The sequence below is a fragment of the Marmota flaviventris genome, chromosome 11 (genome assembly GCF_047511675.1).
Source record: "Marmota flaviventris isolate mMarFla1 chromosome 11, mMarFla1.hap1, whole genome shotgun sequence".
NCBI lineage: Eukaryota > Metazoa > Chordata > Mammalia > Rodentia > Sciuridae > Marmota > Marmota flaviventris.
This window is the reverse complement of record NC_092508.1, coordinates 107,645,679-107,667,720: the sequence shown is the minus strand read 5'-3', so window position 1 is coordinate 107,667,720 and position 22,042 is coordinate 107,645,679. Positions and strand designations below refer to the sequence as shown.

The 22,042-nt window shown below is 33.6% G+C and overlaps 1 protein-coding gene and 1 pseudogene across 1 annotated transcript in view; both read left to right on the top strand.

The window, feature by feature from the left end:
• Dpp10 (dipeptidyl peptidase like 10) overlaps positions 1-22,042 on the top strand; it is a 623,123-nt gene that overhangs the window by 408,030 nt on the left and 193,051 nt on the right. The window lies entirely within an intron of this gene.
• Positions 5,946-8,289, top strand: LOC139707721 (damage-control phosphatase ARMT1 pseudogene; annotated as a pseudogene).

The window sequence follows — 22,042 nt, the reverse complement described above, 5'->3', positions numbered from 1 at the left end:
ATTGTGATCCTGAGCAATTTACTCAATATCTCTGAGCCTTATTTTTCTCCTCTGTAAAATAGGAAAAAAATTATATTTCTCTCATAGAACTCTGTATGTTGATATATATGTATATATGTGCATATATACTATGTATATAAAATTACATAAAATTATAAAATTCAGATATAGGTTTGCCTAGGAATGTTAGATGCATTGAAAATTCTGGATATATGCAGCTTTCTTCATTTACTAATTCTGTCACTTTCCATTCAATCACAATAAAAGTATCACAACTGGCAATTTTAAGAATAATCTTACCACTAACCAAGGTTGATAAATCAAATGTGTAAGATGGGACATAAAATCATAGCATATGTTTCTTTGTTTAATGATGGTAACCATGACTGCTGCATGACTTTTTATTCTTTGTTGCTAAGAGAATGCATATTTAGCCAAGAGCTCAAGAATTACATTTTCATAATGTTCAGTGTTTCTTTTCTATGACTTGCTGCTGAAGCAACTTCTAGGAAAGCCAGATGTTTAAATACTACTTTTATATAGGTAGAAAGGTAATCCTTCCATTTATCTGAAGTTCTTGTTATTTTTGATTTTGATGGTGGGCCAGGTATGTATGAGTGTACATATTCATGATGAAGTTCAGAATATTTCAATGCTTAGTCCAGGAATAATTTGAAAGGTAACCTTGGCATAATTTATCTTTGGTTGCTCACTTACAAAAGCTGATATAATATCATTATATACAAATGTTTATATTGTTGTGTCCTATGTTTTACATGTCCGTGAATTCTTCCTGGCTAGTTGCTTCCAACTTGTTTGCCTATGTAACTACTGCCTCTCCATTCTATGAAATATTCACTGTGACTCCAAAAGGTTGCTGCATGTATCAGACTCATTCTTTCAATGTTTTCTCCTTCTTACTTCAATTCCCTAACAAAAGCCTCATCTTCAATGAATCCTTCCCTGAGAGCCTGAGCAAATAAACTGCTGAGATATATTGCTTCTTGGAGCCTCTTTTCCCCTTAGAGTTGATATGTTATTGTCTCATTTGCATTTCCACAAAAATAAACCCTAAGGCGTGGATTTGAGTACAAGTAGATTATTTTAGAGGTGATCTGAAGACACCCTAGTGGGAAAGTTGGACAGGGAAGGAAAGATATGATAAAAGGTACATTGTTCAGCATGTTAGCATTGGAGGCAACGGGAATCTGTTTCCTCTCACGATCTCTGAGAAATGGTACAAAGCATACTCTTAGAGTGATTCCCCTACCCAACCTGCCTACAGGAAGAAGGATGCAGGGCACTATTTTTGATTTAAAACCCATCCTAGGAACATTAGATACCAAGAACTTTTTTTTTCAGTCTTTAAACTAGATTTATTGTAATTCTGTCTTCTGACTATACGTATAAACACAGACACGCACACAATTTTAAGATTTGATACAGACTTTCTTCAGATTGAAGACATTATGAAAATTGTAGGTGCTTTCGGTTATCTTAACATTTTTCAGTATGACCTATTGCATGTAATAAATACACCGGGATAGCCATAATTAGTCTTTGAAAAAAAAATAAATGTTTTGGTTTGATAGACAAATAAATGTTTTATTGTAGTTTGTTATTTAGAAACATTTCATAAACTATCTGCATAGAATTCAGAGGAAGATCTGAGACTATATGTAAGAACAATTTCTTCTCTGAATCCTACTCAATGCATCCATATGTGACCCCTTCCTTCCACTGTTTTAAAATAAAACCTGCATCATATTAGGAACAATACTTTGCATTTCTTTCGAAACCAGCAACAATAACACATCAAGGATAACTTTTCTTGCCAATACATAAGGAATTGTAAACTCATTCTCTATTTCAGTATTTCAGTATATGGATGCCTTCTACATTTTCTTTTATGATAATACCAACTGCTGTGAACATCCCCAGGCAAAAATCAGTACTGACTTGTGAGAATAATACATTAGGATACATTTTTGGAAGAGGCATTGGCAGATAAAGGTTTGCACATTTCAAATTTTTGCTAGTTGATACTAGATTACTTTCAAAAATGGAAATAACTACTTACTCTTTTACTAGATGTAGGTTTAAGAGTGTTACTCTACGCTCTACGGTGCATGTTCTTACCATCACTGAATATTATTAATACTTTATTTATTTTATATATTTATTATTTGTTATTATTAGTTATACATGATCATAGAATGTATTTTGACATATTATACATATATAGTGTATAACTTTAAATTCTTCTGATTGTACATGACGTAGAATTACGTTGATCATGTAATCATATGTGCATACAGGGTAGCAATGCCTGATTCTTTCTACTGTCTTCCTATTCCAATTCCCCCTCCCTTCCCTTAATTCCCCTTTATCTAATCCAAAGTACTTCTATTCTTCCTCCTCCACCCCCCTTATTGTGAGTTAGCATCAACATTTCAGAGAAAACATTCAGCCTTTGTTGTTTGGGGGTCTTGGCTTATTTCATGTACCAAGATATTCTCCAGTTCCCTCCATTTAGCAGCCAATGCCATAACTTCATTCTTCTTTTTGGCTGAATAATATTCCATTGTCTATATATATACCATATTTTCTGTAGCCATTAATTTGTTGAAGGGCACCTAGGTTTGTTTCATAGTTTAGCTAATTGTTATGTGAATTGCTATAAACTTTAATGTGGCCTGGTCACTGTAGTATTCTGATTTAAAGTCCTTTGGGTATATACCCAGGATTGGGATAACTGGGTCAAATGGTGGTTCCATTTCAAGTTTTCTGAGGATAATCTCCATACTGCTTTCCACAGTGGTTGCATCAATCCGCAGTCTGACCAACAGTGTATGAGTGTACCTCTTTCCCCTCATTCTCACCAGCATTTATTGTTACTTATATTCTTGGTAATTGTCATTCTGACTGGCATAAGATGAAATTTCAGTGTAATTTTAATTTGTATTTCTATAAGTGTTAAAGATGTTAAATTTTTTTCATATATTTGTTGACCAACAGTGAAGTGCCTGTTCAGTTCCTTTGTCCATTTATTAATGGGGCTATTTGTGGTTTTATTTTGGTGATTTTTTAAAATTTCTTTATGTATCCTAGAGATGAAAATTCTATCTGAGGTGCAGGTGGCAAAATTTTTCTCCCACTCTGTAGGCTCTCTATTCATGCTCTTGATTGTTTCCTTTGCTGCAAAGAAGCTTTTTCGTTTGATTCCATCCCATTTATTAATTCTCAAAATTTATCTGGAAAAAATAAGAGGCCCAGAATAGCCAAAGCAATCCTTAGCAAGAAAAGTGAAGCAAGAAGCATCACAATACCAGAACTTAAATTATAGTACAGAGCTATCGTAACAAAAACAACATGGTATTGACACCCAAGCAGACACATAGACCTATGGTACAGAACAAAAGACACAGAGACAACCCACATAAATATAGTTATCTCATATGAGACAGAGGCACCATAAACATCAATTAGAGAAAAGATAGATAGCCTCTTGAACAAATCATGCTGGGAAAACTGGAAATCTATATGCAACAAAATGAAATTAGACCCCTATCTCTCACCCTCCACAAAACTCAACTTAAAGTGGATCATGAACTTAGACACTGGACCAGAGACTCTGTGCCCAATAGAAGAAAAAATAGGCCCCACTCTCCATCAGGTTGGCTTAGGAAATGACGTCCCGACTTTTCTAAGAGCATGGGAGCAGAGCAGCAGGGCTGTTTTCTGGTGGAATGCAGAGCACACACAAATGGCGAGAGTCAAGAGATGTGAGCAAAGAACTCAACAGTCGACAATAGTGTAATCATCTCTAAAACTTACTCCTTATGCAATTTTAAAATTAAAAATAACACTAGCAGTTACTTCCTAGTTTATGATTCAACAAGTTTTTGGTAGCATGTTAGGTGGGAGAGTTCTTCCTTGAGTGGATCCATATGCACATTACAGGGTCTACACATTAAGCACTGAATGCTTAGTTATTGGGGCTACATTAATCACTGCTAACATTTTTAAATGTCCCATATACCCCGCTAGCAGTATGACTATAGCTGAAAAATTTCTCTGAACTCCATGATTTTATAGGGGGAAAATTGGCACTTGATGAGGATAGATGCCTTGCTTAATGGCACCCAAGAACCAGAGGTTAAATCTGAATTCCCACAAAGTGAGGTGAAAATTCATATCTTTGTGGGAGACCTTATCTGTGATATTAAACTTCAGTAGTGTGGAATCCTGGATACATGTAAATATGATATAATGTTTTCATGAATAATGAATCTTAAACCATTATGTGGACTGATCATGTAGCCCTAAAATACTCCATTTCTTTTTTTAACCTCCTTTATTTTGTATAAATTATTATATTACATAATAGCAAAGTAGAAAAGAAAATACATTTAAAATTATTAAAATAAGGGCATATAATTGCATAACATTTACTCCCTTCCCCTCTCTGTATGCATGTTTTTGGAGAGTCGGGGGCTATCTTGATGTGAGGCATAAAGTTTGCATGATACCTGCTTTAATTCTGGGATCTTCACAAACACAATGTTTGTTCACTTGAGTAGCTTCACCTGACTAGCCAATACACTCTTCCTGTGCTTAGTGCTCTCCAGGTGAACAAGTGGGTAATATCTACATTCACAGATTATTGAAAAGATAGAACCCAAAGCCTGGGGAGGTAGCTCAGTGGTAAGCACTTGCCTCGCATAAGTAAGGCTCCAGATTTCAATACTCAGCACTGCCAGAAATATTTTTTTAAATAAATAATAAACCCAAGAAATAGAATCTGCTTGGGAAATGAAGTAAGATATTGAGAGTAAGGACATTTTATTTTCAAACCACACACCCTCCTTATTTTGGGTTTTCCCTATGGAGATTCTTCTTGTATTTTTCATGTCTTCTCAAGACAGATGATTTCAGAGTTATCAATGGTGCCAAAAAGAAATGAATCTATTGCATCTGCAAGTGTTTGAAAATGATTACGAGTCAACAGGATAGAGGGAAAATCCACAAAGAAAAAAAATATGAAGAAAATTAGGAATAAGTAGAACTTTTAAGGAGGCTGGGAGAACATCTCAGTATTAGAAAAAAATGAAAGTAAAATTAACTAATATTAAAAAGTGAAAGTAAAAATTCAAACTATTTCACCTTACAAATAAATAAACCAATTTAAATAATTTTAGGATGTATTAAATTTTATAAAAACTACCAAAGAGTAATGTAAAAGTAAACAAATATTTAATAATTGGATCAAAATTACAAAGTTAATCACATTTTGATTAAACTTAAAAGTTTACTGGCAAAGAACTATATTAGTTCAATTTTATTTGCACCCCTCCCCCTTTTTTTGCATTCCTGACTGTTTTACCTCTAAAATAGAATTACATGTTTTGAATGTTCCCTCCAAAAAAAGAATATTACTTAGTAACTGATTGACTAATAATCAATTCTAGACAAGCAGAAGGTCATGAACTCTATCATGCATGGCACCACAAGCTACATAAATACAAATTCTGCCAGTAATGTTACAAAATAAATGTATTTTTTAAGTACTTGAGTTATCTATGAAAATATAGCCTCAATCAGGGGAATACTGTTTAGGAAAAAGGTGAAGGAATGTATTTCAAATATTAATAAAATGTGAAAAATATTAATTTCATGTTAAATAAGAAACTGCAAATAATGTCTTCAAATTGAGAAGTAATATCTGTTTAATATCAGGACAATTATTCATGGAGACAAAGAAACTTAATGCCAAGTATAATATTTTGGAAAAATGGAGAACTCAGTTAATTAACATGGACTTGGATATTTGATTTTGGAATCCTATTCCTTTATCTTTCCAGAGGGAATTGAAAGGGAGGATTAAAGAATTGAGTTTGACAGTTCATTTAAAAAGAAGTAATCTGTAATCGGCGAAACCCGAGCGTTGGGGCCGGTAACGCCCGACGGGATGGCTGATGCTCCGGCGTCTCTCTCGGGACAGGACGTGGGGTTCGTCTCGCTTTTCTCCTGCCCACTTTTGCGGCGAGCCAGGCCTAGCCGGGAACGTGTGGGTAACGATCGGAGGATCATTTGCATATCTTACAATTAAAGACAGAATACCACTGATTTTAACTAAGGCTATTGATACATTGCATCGACACAAAAGTGAGTTTTTTGAGAAACATGGAGAGGAAGGCATAGAAGCTGAAAAGAAAGCTATTTCTCTTCTTTCTAAGTTACGAAATGAATTGCAAACAGATAAACCAATCATCCCTTTGGTTGCGAACTATGTTGATACGGACATATGGAATCAGTACCTAGAATATCAACAGAGTCTTTTAAGGGAAAGTGATAGGACACCAAGTTGGTTCTACTCACCATGGTTGTATGTAGAATGCTACATGTATGGTAGAATTCATGAAGCAATTATCCAGAGTCCACCAGTCAATGACTTTGATGTATTCAAAGAATCCAAAGACCAAAATTTCTTTGAGTCACAGGAACCTGGCATTACTTTATGTACTCACTTGCAAGAGTTCAAGAGTACTATTGAAGACCTAGATGCAAATCAGCTGAAAACTGAGTTTTTTCATCTTCTGCAGATTTCACTCTGGGGAAATAAGTGCGATTTATCTCTATCAGGTGGAGAAAGTAGTTCTCAGAAGACTAACCTAATAAATTCTTTGGAAGATCTAGAACCTTTTATTTTAGTGAATGATATGGAACATCTTTGGTCATTGCTTAGTAAATACAAGGAAACAAGAGAAAAAGTACCCATAGTTAGAGTGGATATTGTTCTGGATAATTCTGGGTTTGAACTTCTTACAGATTTAGTATTAGCTGACTTTTTGTTGTCCACTAACCTGGCTACTGAGATTCATTTTTATGGAAAAAGTATTCCATGGTTTGTTTCTGATACTACTATACGTGACTTTAATTGGCTTATTGAACAAGTAAAACATTATGATCATAAGTGGGTGTCCAAGTGTGGGGTTGACTGGGAAAACTATATTAAAATGGGTAGATGGGTTTACCATGATCATATGTTTTGGACTTTGCCTCACGAATATGCAGCTATGTCCCAGGTTGCCCCTGATTTGTATGCTGAACTACAAAAGGCATGTTTAATTTTATTCAAAGGTGATTTGAATTATAGGAAGTTGACAGGTGATAGGAAATGGGCGTTTACTGTTCCCTTCCATCAGGCTCTGAGTGGCTTCCATCCTGCCCCTCTCTGCAGCCTGAGAACATTAAAAGCTGAAATTCAGGTTGGTCTGCAGCCTGGGCAAGGTGAACAGCTTGCGGCTTCGGATCCCAACTGGCTGATCACTGGGAAGTACGGAGTGATTCAGTTTGATGGTCCACTCTGACCTAGCCTAGAACTCCCAGGCAAGTAAGAGGATCTGAGAAGCACCTTTTCATCTCCAGAAAAGCAGTGTGTGAATCTAGTCCCTTGGCTGCTCTGCATCTGCTCTGGGATGCCTTGCTCGGACTTCTTGTCACCTTATACTCCGGATGAATTTTCCTTGGAACCTTGCACCGCACTACAGTATTTTGGGAATATATGTTTTTACATAGATACACTTATATTTACAAACATATACACTTTTGTTGGAATTTCAGTAACTATTTCAAGTTTTTTTTAATTGGGTAGAAAGCAAAATATAAGTGAATTCTGACTTTTAAGTTGAATATTTTTTCTTAAAATGGTATGCTGCATGGTATTTAATAACCTAGGCAACATGGAATTTTATTTAACTTAATTTTGGGCTCTTGAAGTAATGGCTTTGTGAAAATATTCATTTGAATGACTTTGTGAAAAGAGGTAGTTTTTATACCTGTGATGCTTGAACACAAAAGTAAAATTTACCTCATAAGTTAATTTTAACTTTTGTTCTCCTTGAATTTTATTTTATTTCAGTAGCTTATTTTATTTGCATGCAGTTGTATTTTTGATTAACTTGTGGAATGGATGTTAGGAAATGTGAAATTGGACACATGAAACAAATGGTATTTAAAGAAATATAATCTCTTACATTCTATTTATGATATGCATAATCAACTGAAATTATTATTTTACCACACAAGTGTTTTAAGTGAACATATTTTTTGATTGTAGTTTTAGAAAAATGCTTTAGATGGAAAAGAATTTCTATGCATTGAATTTGGATACTACAATAATGAACTCATTTTTATATTCCACATTTTATTGGTCATTGCAGATATTAAAAACTAAAAATTCATGTCAATTTGTTTTAAATGGAAATGTTTTTCTGCACTGGAATAATAAAAGGAATAGTACTTAAAAAAAAAAAAGAAGTAATATTATAAGTATTAATTAAATGGAGGTGAGGGATATATGAAATTAGTTTTAGTCATTAAACTGATCATTTCAAAAATTATAGATGTTTCCTCCCTAATACAGGACTTGTGAAATTATGTGCTATTCTAGATTATTCAGATCTACTTATAGTCAATGAATTGTGATTTAGGTGAATTAGGAAAATTACTCAGTTTGTATAAACTGTGTCAATTAGTTTTGGGATCCCAGCCTTCCACAGTCAGCTTCATTTTTATTTTAGCTATGCCAAGATACTATTGAGGCGCATATTCTGTGCATCAGATATATTGTGCTAGAAAATGGCAGTGGACAGTGATGATAATAAAAATAGTATTTTGTAAATAAAATATTGAGTAATGATTGTGTGATAAGGACTTCATATGTGTATTACTCCACTCATTTTTGCATAAAATCTACTTGATATGTAATGTTATATTTTTCAGTTTTCTAGACGAGGTAACTGAATCACAGAATTAAGTATCACAGCCATGGGTATGCTTCTAGTATGTAAGAATTTGCTTTTACTCTCCAGTCTCTTGTGCTCATCTAAGTCAGATTATGGACATCCAGATCCCCCAAATACATTTCAATCTTAAAAACAAAACAAAACAAAAAAACCTCAAGTACATTCTCAAGTAAAGTCGTTAGTTATATATGTAAATATGTACACAAGTTGTTTGCCATAATTTGTAATATTGATGCAGATTATTTTTCTGTCCTTTTCTTATTGACTTTCTTGATATCATTTGATGAAATCGGCCACCACCTCACTCTGGACTCATCTATTCCTCTGTCCTGTAGTGCTACTGGACCCTTCTGACTGACAGCTCTTTGATTTATATTTTCATGGCACTTGGAAACATTCCTTCTATATTATTATATTATATATAATGATTAAATACTGTTCTTGTGAAGCTTGTATTCTCATAAATGACATGGAGTCCAGAAGACAATAAATACATAATAAATGAATAAAATAATGTTTACTAGAGATAAGTAAAACAAATGAGTGGCTAAAAATGTGAAAAGGTGTAGCCTTTTATCTAAAAGTGCATTAAAATACATTAGTTAACTATTTGAAATGGTGATATTAGTGAAGAGTTGGAGAAAACGCAAAATAGGCAACTAGAAAAGCAAGTTCAAAGATCCTGAGGACTGTACAAGTTGTAAACTTCTCTTAGTTTCACTTAACTATAAAATATGCTCTCCGAAATATTCACTCTCCATTTTCATTTGCCTTACATAGTAGTATTAACTCTGGTCTTTCTTTCTCTATTCCCAATATTGACTATGCAGAGTTCCTGTTTTATCTAGTATAAACATCTGAACATTTGATTTCAGTGTTTATGACTTTCTAAGATTCCCAAGTTCAATTGCAAAAATTCCAAGGTTATTATTAATTAAGACTCTAGAAGTGAGTTAAGTGGCATAATGGCTCTGAATTACAGGCCATCAATAGTCAGAGGAGGTACTTCTTTGTGGCACACTATGGTTGTCTTGATGGGCGTATAACATTTGCTAATGTCTCACAATTTCTTCTTAGTTTAGAAATTGTACATGGGCTTCTCAGAGAATAAGGAAAAATACCAAAGTTATAGTTAGAAATTAAACCTGCAAAGCCCTCGCAACTATTCAAAAAAGGTTGTCATACTGAAATGAAGAAGGCATCCTTCTTCCTTGTCTTTACTAGCAATTGTAGTTGAGTTGATGCTTTTGACTCCTAGAAAGTTATAATTCTCTATCCATTTGCTCTAAAGTATGACTTTTGCATTTTTTTTTTCATTTTTATCTAGTAGGTAAAAATTAGTAAAGTTTTCTTTTATCAGAACTTCCTCTCTGACCATGGAAATTTGCCTATTCTTATTAAATATCTACTTACCAACTTAGATAACTTGTGTGCTGAATAAAGTACTATGGTAGAGTAATCATAAATGCATTGTCCAGGTCAAGTTACTTCTTGAGAATAAAGAATGTTCTATTCTTAGATACACCTGAGTGATGGGCATAGATTGGAATACATGCTCAAATTATTCTATGGGACCACTTCTTACGGAAGGAAATATTTCCAAATCAAATAAATATTAAACACCTCCAGAAACTGAAAGGCTGCTCTGAAAACATGATTTTCCCTTCACATTTCCAGATGACATGGGTGTCATTTGGGGGTAGAAAGATGGTGACAATGCTGAATGTAATGAAATGGAACTCTTTCTGGTCTTACTTTGTTAGGTCGCCACATCAAATAAGTTTAGAAAATTATAGAGCTAGAGTATCTCTTCTTGAATCACAGAGTAACAATTAACTTTTAAACTATTTTATATACCACTGCCAACACTTTTTTCATCTGAGGGATCTTTTTAAACTTAAATGCCAGCTATCAAAAGTGAAAATAAGAATAAATACTGCAATTATCCTTCTATTATAAAATATTGCATTTTAATTATAGTAATTATTTCTAGCTACAAATTTTCAAATTCATGATGTTTTACTTGTCCTCAATAATAAATAGGCAATACATTGTGGTACACAGCTAACACAACTCATTGAACATATCTAAATAGGAAAAATGAGAAGATGAGCCCCATTAATTTTAGAAATAGATTTTTTTTCATTGACTTTACTTTCTTACAGGCCTTTAGACCTCTATAGGTTGCCAATTTCATGGATGGTACAAGTGAGATTTTAAACATTTAAGGAATAGTTTTAATAATAAAATTTCATAATGTAAAATCTATCATGCAAATTTCAAAATAGGAAAAATAATTTTGAGGCTGTATTGCCAATACTAGCAAAATGTCTTGGAGAGCTAAATACTATATGACGTGTCATCTATTTGTAGTTGCTCAGTAAATACTAGAGATGTTGCTCAGTAAATACTAGAGATTCAGTTGGCTCTTGAGGACCCATAAGTATTTAATTAAATTTTTTTTACACCTCTAATATGGAAGAAGGCAGAACATGGCCTATTTGGGATACTCACCTTTATACTCCTTAAATTTTATTGGTAAAAAATACATTATTGCCCCCAGAAGACAAATGCCTCTAAGAATTAGTGGTTTGTTATTTTTGTGGTTTGTTTTATTAACTAAGAAGACATGCATTATAAAAAGAAGAAGGCATGCATTTCATCGGCTTTTTATCGCTATGAAGAAAAAGTTAATTTTAACTTTCTTGAATGACCTATGAATAATAGTTCCATCCTCATCTTTGAGTTGAAGCACTGCTTTTCAGACTGTGATGTATACAAAAATATCAGGCCTTCAAAGATTCCAGGGTCAAACACATTTTGGAAATGTTAAATACATTCTTCATTATATCTAATAGCATTGCATATAGCAGGTGCAAAACAGGAAAAAAATAGGAAATGCTAATTTTTAAAGACTTGGCAAAGATATTTCAAAATATCACCCAAAGGAAACCCCAAAGATTGTTCTAAACAATAGCTTCTATTGTTAAATTAGTAATTGGGCTTTTGAAAATTTTGTTATAGCACAATGTTATTAGATTTGGGAAAATAAATTCAGTATTCACATGACTACTACACTTAAGTCCTTCAGGACTAGTTGGTAGCAAATTTATCCTGTTGATCATTAAGTCAACTAAAAGAAAACCGTTTCTAACAGAGAAAGCTGAGTGCCCAGCAGTGTTGAGTGAAAGAGCATGCCTTTTTTATGTGAAGTATGGCATGATATATTACCACCAATTCTGTATATTGTGATTACTTTACTTGGATTTGGTTTTTATATTGAAAATAATGTTAGAATAGAATGAGCCCTCCATACTGTGGACATAATAGGTAGGAAAAATAGATTTTAATACCACGGGAGCCATAAGTTTCTTTGAAAATCTTTTCAAACCATGGAATAAGGAATAAACACATAAACACATATTTGCATAAAATTCTAGGGGCTAAAAGTCACCTTGTGCATTTTTGGGTCCATGGATTCCAGGATTAAGACTATGGTATTATGAGGTCATGTTGATGGAACCTGGGTTGCTTAACCACTGAGCAATATCCACAGCATCTTTTTATAATTTATATTTTATTTAAAGATAGGATCTCTCTAATTTGCTTAAGGGCCTTCCTAAATTGCTGATGCTGGCTTTGAACTCACAATCCTCCTACCTCAGCCTCTGGAATCACTAGGATTACAGGTGTGTACCACCTTGCCAGATTAGCATTTTTTAAGAGTGTACACAGTTCTTTCACAGGTATTTCAGGAGTTGGGCAGGAAGGTATATATCATTTCATTCCATTTCCTCTAACTAAGGCACTTATGGATCAGCAGGAGCTAAAGGTGAGGCTACTAAAATTTTCGCTAGCATTTCTGATTCTGAATTTTATAGTCATTTTACTTCCCTGATTTCAACATAAACTAATGAAAGATGACATTTTTAAAGATACTTGGTCAAATTCTACAGATTTTTAACGAACTAATTAGTCATAGTCCATGTGGTTCTTAGAATGTAGAGAATAATCAAAAAAAAAATCACATGGACTTAGAAAGAAAATGTACAATGAATATCAGAGAAAGTGGAATAGTTCACTCTAGCAGAGCTGCACCAACCAATTTCTCCATTGTTAGGGGGCTAGAAAATGTGTTTCTTTATATTAGATTTTTTACTCATTTCGTCCTTAAATTTTTGCTTGAAATGTGAAATAAAAGCTTCTCATAATCTTCCATCCAACATGTGTACATTTATATAAAATATGTGTTCTGAAAGATTATGCAAATATCAGATATTGGAAAACTGAATTATTTCTCTAAAAAAAGTAAGGTTCACAAATCAATTACCACAGGAATTGGAAACAGCCACTTAAAAAATAAATTCTGTATTTTTTAACAACCTTTATTGGGATATAATTTATGAACCATAGTTTATTCACTTAGTGTACAATTTAATAACTTTGCCTATTTATAGGTTGTATATTCATTATCATACTCTAGCTTTAGAACATTTTCATCATCCCCCCAAAGAAATCTTGAATGCATGTGATCACTCTTCATTCTCTCTTCTGTGTTCCTCTTTCTCAGCTCTCAGCCATAAACAGTTATCTACTTTCTGTCACTATAAATGTATGAACTCAGAAAATTTTATATAAATGGTATTATGCAATATATGATATTTTGTGTCTGCTTTTACTTAGTATAATGTTTTTGCAACTTACATGCATTGAGGCATCTATCAGTAATTCATTTATTTTATTGTCTAATATTTCACTTCATCAATATTCAGCATTTTTATTCATTTTTCATTTCATGGACATTTGTTTTTTTTCCTAATCGTGACTATTAATCTTGCTGTTCATGCAAAAATGTTTTTTTCTCTTTTACTATTGTATTTTTACCAGGGTGTTTTAGATGTGTATTTCCATTTCTCTTAGATACCCCATAAAAGTTGAATTTTTGCATCATAAAGTAACTCTACTTAACATTTGAAATATTTATAAAATGTTTTCCAAAGTTGTGCACCATTTTTCATTTCTACCAGAAATATGTAATTTTCCAATTTATCCATACTCATTTTTTATCTGTTCTTTTGAGTTACACATGACAGAAGAGTCTATTTTGACATATTTATACAAACATGGAGTATATCTTAATCTAATTAGGATCCCAGACTTGTGGTTATAAATGGTGTGGTTGTACAGGTGTACATTTATATAAAATATATATACATTTATATAAAATATTCACTGTGTTGTATTCACATATATACATAGGAAAGTTATGTCAGATTTATTCCATTGTCTTTCCTATTCCTGTCTTGTCCATATTTTTCATATAGGCATTTAAGTGGGAAAATCTTATATTGAGCACCTCTGCCTATTTTTATAAGTAAAATATTATTAGAACACAGCCACACCCTTTAACCTATTGTCATCATCTATGGATGCTTTTGTAGTATAATGGCAGGGCTAGGCAACAGAGGTGGTATGATCCAGAGAATTTAAAACATTTCCATCTGCCCAATTAGAGAAAAAGTTTACCAAATTTTGCTTTAACAAATCATATATCCATATTCTCTACCATGTTTTATAACAAATGAATTTCTATGTATTATGCTTGGTGAGAGTTAAAAGTATATCTCATTATATATGAAAAGGATGATTGAAATGATTTAGTTTGAATACATTTGTAAATTTCTGATTGGTGTTAGGTTTCTATTTATTCATTCACTCATATTCATTCAATGTGTTTATTAAATATCCAGTTATTCAATATGATTATTATAGACTTACTGTGTGCCAGTGGTTCTAAAAGTCTCTGGGGTAATATAATGAGGATAGGCAATGTCCGTGCCCCAACAAAGCTTACCATTTATGGAAAGAGTGTTTCTTACAAAAAGAAAGTGGTGGGGTTTGTGGTGCAGAGGCCAGGAGAGGACACAGAGGAAAATCTAAAATGAGAGTGATAAAGAATAGCAAAAATATTTTATTCTATTTTATTGCTGAGTAGTATTCCATTGTGTGTGTGTGTATATATATAATATTTTTTATCCATTCATCTATTGAAGGGCATCTAAGTTGGTTCCACAGTTTAGCTATTATGAGTTGTGCTGCTATAAACATTGATGTAGGTGTGAAACTGTAGTTTGCTGTATTTAAGTCCTTTGGGTATAGTCCAAGGAGCGGGATAGCTGGGTCAAATGGTGGTTCCATTCCCAATTTTCCATGAAATCTTCATACTTCTTTCTATATTGGCTGCACCAATTTGTAGTCCAAACAGCATATATACACAATGGAATATTGCTCAGCAATAAAAGAGAATAAAATCATGGCATTTGCAGGTAAATGGATGGAGTTAGAGAAGATAATGCTAAAAGAAATTAGCCAATTCCAAAATAATGCTAAATGTTTGCTCTGATATAAGGAGGCTAATTCATAGTGGGATAGGTAGAGGGAGCATGGGAGGAATAGAAGGACTCTAGATAGGGCAGAGGAGTTGGAGGGGAAAGGAGGGGCCATGAGGTAATTAATGATGGTGGAATGCGATGATCATTATTATCCAAAGTACATGTATGAAGAGATGAATTGGTGTGAAGATACTTTGTATACAGCCAGAGATATGAAAAATTGTGATCTATATATGTAATAAGAATTGTAATACATTCTACTGTCATATATAAACAAAACAAAACAAAAAGAATAGCAAAAGGAACTATTAGAGCAATATTTCCCAATGGGTGAGGATATTTCTCTGCGTTTTTTTTTTTTTTTTTTTTTTTAGGGGTTGGCTGTTTGATCCATTGTCTTTAGTCTGAGCAACAAGCTTCCTTTTCTGAATCTTTCTGAGCATTTAATATGTGAAATGTGTATTGTAGACCTTGAGCAGGATTTCCAGTTACCTGACCTTCCCATCTCAAAGACTGATATAACGTGTTATAAGAGTTAGTGCTCCATGAAGCATTTTCATGAGTTAAGAAAAGAAAAGATTTAGAACTTTGTTGGTCAAGAATTGAGCTGCAGATGAAAAGATTCATGAAAGTTTTGGAAACAAAATGAGATGACATATCAAGCATCTTCCATTCCCTGGAACAGGGTGAACTTTCAGATCCTGAAAAGTTCCCTTGTGTAGATATTAGGCCTGTAAATTAGTTATGGTAATGCATCATTCAAAGTGTCTTTGAAGTTTAGTTTTCCTTTATTAAATACCTATCTTTCATATGTCTTTTTAAAGCACTTTAAGATCATGCAGAAGAAAGTTCAAGGGAAGTTGATTTAATGGATTATTCTTCCTTGGGCTCTAACACGTTTGAAAGGATCATTTCTTGCCTTTTTTGTCAAATAGACTTGGATAAATTTTCAAAGTGAAGTGTTTTGGCTCTCAAAGGCTAGGTGTATCTTTTGATGTCCTTTTTCTTCTTTCTAACATTTTCCTTCCTTCACCAATGCATGGTTGGAGAGCAGTTTTGAAAATATTATCATAATTGCCTTGCTAATTCTGTGTCAAGCTCCCCAAAAGGCAAAAGTAAGAACTAAGGAGGTTCAGTGCAGCAGCATCAGAAGGGCTGTGCTGATAGAGAGCACATGAGATCAGCTCAGGTGCTCCATGCACAATCACTATCCTGAAGTATGGAAAACTAAAGCTCACATGTGGGCAGTTACCCATGTTGTCCCTGGGTCTCTTTGCATAAATAACTGCCCTATTTTCTAATTCATATTCTTTAGCTATACAATCAACAGAATTAACAATACTTACCTCAGCTATTATGAAATACCAAAGAGATGATTGACATGCAGTAAATACAATTACCAGCACATAACATTGGTGGAACCAATGAAAAAAGAAACTGATGTGACAGTTTGGTGGGGGTTGGCTGGGATGGAGGTAGAAATAGCAATAGTGCTCTGAAGATTGATGTGTGTGCTTTATTGTGTCAGAATGACCAGATGAGCAAATCAGTGACATACAAAGGACATAATGAACATAGATAGCACAGTATTATTACAATCACAAACACAAATGAATAGACTCACTAATGAATAGATTTAGATTTGAAAGAGAGATCCAATATTCAGTAGAAATTTCTGTGAGTCTGTTTCTGGTTAATGTTTTCAATCTGGTCCAGTGAGAACTTTTATAAAGATATAAATAAGGGTATGATATGTAACTTGGAATAAATAGACAAAAGGCAATTTCATCAAATATGTGGCTCAAAGGGATGGATATGTTGGATAAGAGGATAGTGTCTATATCATTCTCACATATGGCATGATGTATGTAATTTGTGAGAGCAACTTCTTCAATCCAAATTACACCCCCTCAAGTCTATGAAAAGAAAACATGAGTCTGTAAGAGACTTCAGGATTTAAAATGACTTTAGTAGTAAAATAATAGTTAGGATATGATAAAGAGATACTTATGGAAAAAAGGTCCCAATAAAATTCTAGCCTACCCCAAATACAAATAAATACTTACAACAATGGAGGACATTGCCCTATTCAAGTTTGGACTTGATTACTATAGTGTAAGATTTAGTTGTAGTAACTCTGTTCTCAGATATAGAGCACATCCTATTCAAGAAAAGTTAAAACAGTTGGTTGCAGTTGTTGATAAAAGTTTAAGACATTAAGGACTGTCACATAGACTTGAAAATCAATTACAAAAAATATGTAGGTGGACCTATTTAAAAAAAAATACATCTATATTGGTTTCAACAACCCCATACCTTGGAATTTACCAGGAAATTATTTCTCCACACTTAAAAGCAATATGTACTCAAGGGTTTAAATTGAAACAGTTGTAACACAGAAAACTACATCAGGTGCTCATTGGAGAATTTATGTGTAACCAAGGAGTGGAATGCTAATTTTCCATAAGAAAGATGAATCAGTTTTCTATGGACTGATCTGATTAACATATGTTGGAAAGAATGATTATGGTATGTTAGCTTTTATTTAACAAATAAAAAATAAGAGTACATAATTTTCTCAAGATACCTGTATATCTCTGTTCATCTGTTGGTCTATATATCTACCTATACTTTTGTTTGCAAAAAGCAATTGAAATGGAATTAACTGAAGTCAAAGTTAGTTTAAAAGGATAAAGAAGCAATGGATTCAAATTGATTCTGAGTTTCAAATTAATAACTACCGCACTGAGAAAATAAGTAACTTTTGCTGGATTAGTTTACTTACTAATTAACATATTAATTAATCTACTAATTAACTGAGAATTTGAATTCTGGCAACATTACTCATAACATACATGCTTAGAAAGATGTATCTGAAGTCCAAAACAACTGGAAAAATAGCATTAACTCTTCTTGGTAGTTAGTTTTTTGTTGACAGCTTTATTGGTATAGTCATTATGAAACTGTTTTGTGTAAGTATGAGAGAATGAATTAGTATTATTGGGAGAAGGGAGTACAAATGTGAAATGAGGTCCGTGTAGAAGAAGGCTGTAGTGTTGAGTTTATTTAGAAGTGTGAATATAATCCCATTGAGTACACACCCATGCATGCATACACACACACACACACACACACACACATACACATACACACACACAGCAAGTACAGTATATTGTTCAAGCACACAGTGATCCCCTTGGATCTCTCAGGCAATTCTATGTTCCAATGTTACTTTTTCTTCTCGAGTAAAAAATTTCAGAATACCTGTATGTGCATCGAATGCCCAAATCTTGATTAATAGTACTATTTACTAAACATATATCTAAAACTTGGGAACTTAATGTGGCTGGTGTTACATTTGAAAAAGAAAAGAACAAGGTGGGCTATGCCAGGAAGCAAAGGAGTGCTCAATAATTAATAGAATGAGGTGGGAAGACTAAAAATACTCTGTATAGAGGATTTATTAATAACATTTGAGATATGTAGCAAAAACTGAAAAAAAAAAGAGAATAACATTTTAAATTTTAAAAAAGATAGCCCTGAGTGACAGAAAAGAGCCAGGAAAAAAAATGTCAAAATTAAATAAATAATAAAGGAGTGGAGTTCTTTTGGAATAGAATGATATGTTTTTATCACCTTCCATTCACCACCGAGGGCCATGCATGGGTTCACTTGGGAAACAGAGGAAAGTATCCAGAGCTGTGGGAGGCAGGATTTTTACTACCAAGAGAGTGGGTGGCCCCTGTTACTCATGGGAAGATGTGATTTGTCTGTCTAAATAGCTCTGCAAGCTTTCAGGGAACTGAAACCCACTACTGAGTAATAAGCAGGAACTGCACCTGTTTTGTTGGATAAGAAGGGTGGCTTGGAGAGGTGATCTTATCTGCAAGAACCAAACAGGAAGGGACAGTGTGGTTGGGTCATTGAAGACCCTTTCAATTTCACGGATATCAAGTCAGCACATAATTTTAGAACTTTTTAGTCCTTGCATGAGCTAACAAATATGGATAAAATGATGGAGTAGAAAAGGTCTTGATTTTGATCTTCTATTATAATTTACTAAGGAAAGGATTGTAATTATCAAAAAAAAAATACTAAAATCATTGGGTGAAAATAGTGCTTAAGAATAGGATGTTCATATGCTTTCAAAGCTTCATCACACACATTACTCATAAAACACAAAGGTGGAATACATTCCCTTACAATACAAAAATCATATGGTGAAAATTTTGGCTATATCTTTACTTGGTTTTGTGTCTTCTGATAAAATGCTATTGGAGATGCACTTCACCAGTTCTATAGTGCTCTTATCAAAAATATTGGTCTGAATCTAATCACATGGAAGCAGACAAATCCACAAGGTAGAATTCTTTGCAGGATAGCTGACCTAGACATTTCAAAATATTTAATACATTAAGAATGGGGGAGAGGCTGGGATTGTGTCTCAGTGGCAGAGCACTTGCCTAGCATGTATGAGGCAACTGGGTTCGATTCTGGGCACCACATATAAATAAACAAAATAAAAGCCCATTGACAACTAAAAAATATTAAAAAAATACACGAATGAGGGAGGCAGAGCAACTCTTCTAAATTAGGTAAGACTAAAATGACATAAAGGTTAAATGCAAGGTATGAGCTTTGATTGTATCATGGATTTAAAAAAATAGATATGAGGAACACATGTATGACTACCAATGAACCTGGAATGTAGGTTGCATGGTAGATAAAGTTATTTAAAAAAATCAGTTCTGCTTTGTCTAAAGTGTGGTAATGTTGCAGTTACATGTTCTTGGAAAAGGCATGCTGAGATAGTCTGAGTCTATAATCTAGATTCTTTGATAAAACAGCTTTGTGTATATACCTTTGAAAGAGAGAGGAGAAGTAGAGATGGCAGGATTCTGAGAGTTGGGTCATTAGTCTTCATTGTACTCCTCTTTCAACATTTCTACATGTTTGAAGTTCATCAACTAAATAAAAAAAAATGTAATTAACTTACAACATAGCAGAATGTATAAACATCAATTACTGAGAGAAATAATGTAAAAAGGATACATATTTCTGTTCACATGCTGTAGCACAATACAATTGCATAATCCACAGGACAATGGAATCTTAAAGATTCTGGAGGAAAGATAGACTACAGAAGATGAATACTTTAAACAGACTTCTCAGCAACAGCCACGAGAATCTCAAATAGAATGGGATAATATCTTCAGTGAACTGAGATATCTTAAAATTATATACCCAGAAAATGCATCTTTCATGAGTAAGGATGAAATAAATTTTAAAGAATATAAACTGAGATAAGCCAAAGAATATTTAATAAAATATCTGCTGAAGGTAAAATGCAGGGAGAAAGAAAATGGAGCTGCATGGAAAGGCTGAGATAAAAGAAGAAATCATGAGTAATTATATTGGTAAATATATGATTAAATCTAAATAAATAATGATCATATAAAACAATATTAATTAAAAATTTTATGAAGAGGAAAATACCATCATAAAATTGACCACAGAGTCATATATATCAGTAGGAGGGGAGCAAAGGAATAATATAGAACGGACTTTGTGTGATTTAAAATTGGGCAAGTTAATTATTTTCAAGTTAAATTGTTTGATCAAGTTAAGTGAGGATAACCGCTGTAAGTATAGACCGAACGCACAAACATCTAAAAGTGGAGGAGAAAATTAAATAAGAAAACAAGAGCAGAGAAATGAGCATTTAAGGACATGACTAATACAATTCAGGTAAGAGGAGAAGACTGGGAAACAGGAACAGAATAAAAGTTGGGAAGTTTAGAAAACCAATGCAGTGTTTTTGTTGTTGTTTGTAAATTGGTTTTGTTTGGTAGCAGACTACCAGGCATGGATGCAGGGGCACCCAAATACTGAGCCACATCTCCAGCCCTATTTTGTATTTTATTTAGAGATAGGGTCTTATTGAGTTGCTTACCATCTTGCTTTTGCTGAGGCTGACTTTGAACTTAAAATCCTCCTGTATCTGCCTCCCAAGCTACTACAGAGTATTTTTTTGAGAGGGCTTTTCAGAGTCAAAGAAACTTAGCATCTCCAAATAGTAACACTGTCTTATGTGAATTAATACTAAAAATATTATTTAATTTACTATTATACTCCCAAATAGATTATGCTTCTTAGGCATATGACCTGTGGCAGGTGTACACACAGCTATCCCTGACTGACATGAATTGTGATGAGCCCAGTCAATCCAAACTTGTGTGGGGATTGATTACTACTCATTTTCTCATAGTGTTGACACACCTTGCACCCACTGCTAAGTTCAGAATAAAAGCATTGTCTCTTATAAATATGAGGGTAGTGTGTGGAATGATAGCCAAAGATCACATTCCATGGTAGTTTTCATTATAGTGCATCTATAAGAATCTGACAGTGAATAACATCTTTGGATTGAAAAAAATCATTCTCCTTCTGAGCAGGACTTGAAAATCTCTAGATGTATGTAATCCAAATGCATCTGTGGGTTTGCCTAATTTTAATGGGTAATGCTTTGTGATTCTTTGGAGAGAGGAGTATCAGGGGACTTTGAAATCTATCGGTTGATTGCACATTTCTCATTCAGTCAAAACTTACTTAGAATTCCAAGTGTACATTTACTAAAACTGTGCATGAAGGCTAGGGAATGGGTGATTTAGTTCTCTGATATTATATGTGATTGCAATCTGGAAGGCTGAACTCTTTTGGTGATGGCCAACCATGCAGTAAGAAGGTTGACACGATTTGCAATGGTAATCTGTGCTTCATTTATACATTTCAATCAACCCCTTCATCTCTATGTTTCAGTCAAGCTTGGAATGTATCCGG